We start from the raw sequence: 3270 nt of genomic DNA, 5'->3' as shown, positions 1-3270 counted from the left end.
TTATTTACGTACTTCATGTCTTTCAGTATTTGTTGTTATTTACGTACTTCATCTCTTTCAGTATTTGTTATTATTTACGTACTTCATGTCTTTCAGTATTTGTTGTTATTTACGTACTTCATGTCTTTCAGTATTTGTTATTTACGTACTTCATCTCTTTCAGTATTTGTTGTTATTTATGTACTTCATCTCTTTCAGTATTTGTTGTTATTTACGTACTTCATCTCTTTCAGTATTTGTTATTATTTACGTACTTCATCTCTTTCAGTGTTTGTTATTATTTACGTACTTCATGTCTTTCAGTATTTGTTGTTATTTACGAACCTCATGTCTCCCTCTGTAGCACAAAGACTTGATGTTAAGAACAGTGAGACTGATGGAGACACACAGCTGCAGGACGGAGACAACAATCATGGTGATGTCCACTCCTCTGATCAACTTCTGACAGACGAGAGGACAGAAAACAAAGCTCTGAGCTGCTGTCACTGATCCATACAGTCAATAATGTTGCAATAAGAAATGTTTTTAATTAATGACATGAGGCTGAGGGGGACTACCTGAGCTAAGTTAGCCAGGAATATGCAGTTGTTGTTGTTTACGTTCTGATTGTTGTTGTTTACACACATCCAGATGATGGTGAAGTTAGCCAGGTGGACAGCATACAGCACGATGCCAACAATGGCTACCATGGCTCCAACTATGTGGACAAAGGCAGAGAATCCCACCTGAGAGGAGACAATTCATCATTTCACATTTAGAGCTTGTTTTCATCATTTCACATTAAGAGCATGTTTTTAGTTTTAGTTTCAGGTTTTACCTACCAGGCAGGGAAAAGGAAAGATGTCAGCGAGAACTGAAATGATTCCAGCTGTGATGAACTGAAAGAAAAACAAACAATATATTATTTATGTTATTAAGCAAACATTACTTCATGCTGTATTTTTATGTTCTTTGAACAAAACAACCATAAATCACATTTATTTTAATACTTTTGATGAATTAATTTCTGTGGTAATTTCACACTTGGTCATGTTTTAGTTTTCTTGTATTTTAGTATCAACACTGATTCAGCATTCACTCTTTATTTTATTTTTTGACAATAGGGGCAGATAGGCTATTATAAGATTTTTTTCTTTCTGCTGCCTTTCATTTTGTTTGTAGATTGTATTTTTATTGTATATAATTTATTGTGTTTTTTAAAGAAATAAAATAAAATAATACAATAATAATACTTAATTTCTTGTTTATTCTTTCTCCTGCATGAGCTTTAAAACTACCTTGGCAAATCTGCAACACTTAAACCATTCATTCATCAAAACATTTAGCTTAATTGAGAATATTTTGCCATGAATACTTTACTTTATTTACAGAAAAAGTACATTTAAATTAGTACTTTAAAAGTACTCAGATAAGATTAGGAAGTAACTTTAAATCAAAAGTTTGTCTGAAGTTTGAAACAGCATTTTACAACATCTTATGATCTTAGAAAGTTGTGTGTGTTTAATATTTGAATGCATAAAAAATGATTTTTATTTATTTATATTGTTTTTACCAAAGCACCGATCCAGAAGGGATAAACTTCTGTTCGTTGTGGACCAAGTCCAACGTTGAACACACCAACCAGGATCTCTATCGTCTGTATAAAATCACCAAAATAAAAGCACAAAGAGGTCAAACTTTTTTTTTAAAGATGCAACATTTTAAATGTTTCTCACCCCGAGAACTCTGACTGCACTGCTCCTCATCAGTCCTGAGTTCACAGACCAGCACGTTGGACCGGACCCAGTCATGGTGACGATGGTCACTCTCGTCTTTAAGAACAATTAAATTATACATCTTTTTAGCTTCAACATTTTATTTGTTTCCTTTGTCCTAATGTGAATAAAACGTGAGTTTGAAACATCTTCTACATATCCACATGACACTTTCAATAAATATATTAAATATTAAGAAATGCAATATATTTCCTGTTTTAATGTTTATTTTGTTTAAGTCGGAATCATGAGAGCTGGATCCAGATGAATATTTAAAATATGGAGAAATCTTAATATAAATCAAGACTAACATAGTAAAAAAAACAAAAATACATTAAATTTAAAACATTATAAAAACATCCATGTAAAGTATATCACTGCTTATTTTGCAGATAAACACAATAAAAAGGTTAATTCTTATGAATGTGTTGGACAGAGAACCTACCTGCTGAGGCGCCTCCTGTCTGTAAATCTTTACCTTTTTCATCACGAGTTCAGGCAGCAGAAACTGAACACCTGCTTCACCTCGCTGTTCTTTCAAATTAAAAGCATCAAAGACAAGAAATTAGACTGATTACTTCTGATTAACACATGCGATGTGTACAATCATAGAAATTAAATCTCAATCTGACATCATTTCTAACACATCAGTGAAAAGTTTTAGTGCCTTGATATTTAAATTTGGGTTTAATCTTCAAAAAAAGCTGATTATTTTAAAAATAATTTTAATATGAAAAGATCAGTGTGAAAATGTTGCTGTCATCTGCTTTTATAACCTTTATTTTAAATAAATGGAGGACTGAAACTGTCATAATTAGAAATAAAATCAGAAATATATAAATGGACCAATAAATAAATATTGCTAAAAAATGAAACAATGTAAATGTGTATTCATACAAAATGATATCTAATAGGGATTTGGGATTGTTTTTCTTTAGTTTTTGTTGTTTAAATTTATTTTTTTGAGAAATAAGGCGCAGATAGTATAAGATTGTTTTCTTCTTTCTTTTGCCTTTCATTTTATTTTTGTGATTTGTGTTTTTTATTGTACATAAATTTTGTTGTTTTTAAAAGAAATGAAATGAATCAACATAAAAAATAAATAAATACACTATATAATGCACTAATTAAATTTTAAAAAGGAGAAATTTACCACATGTTTTATCATTTAATTAACCTTCATATTTATTTCTCCAGATTAGTTCCAATAGTTTAGTGCAGGTAAGTGTTTTCCTTCTTGCCTTTGTTTTAAACTAAACTTGAAGTTAAACTGAGGCAGCAGCAGTAGATCTGCACATCCTTCCTGTCTGTTGACCAATAGGAGAGGAGCTGACCCAAGAAGCTCCGCCCACCTTATCCACATAATGAGGCAGAAACACATAAAGTAAAAACAGGCGAAAGAGAAATGTAAAAGCAACACATGGAAATAAAGGAACTTGTGAGAAGAAATTATAAAAATATGATTAAATATAATCATTTAAAAGATGCAAGTACAAGTAAAAGGAAAAATAAAAAG

This window comes from Austrofundulus limnaeus, unplaced genomic scaffold, assembly GCF_001266775.1.
Source record: "Austrofundulus limnaeus strain Quisiro unplaced genomic scaffold, Austrofundulus_limnaeus-1.0 Scaffold434, whole genome shotgun sequence".
In the NCBI taxonomy this organism is placed as follows: domain Eukaryota; kingdom Metazoa; phylum Chordata; class Actinopteri; order Cyprinodontiformes; family Rivulidae; genus Austrofundulus; species Austrofundulus limnaeus.
Note: the sequence above shows the minus strand (reverse complement) of the source record.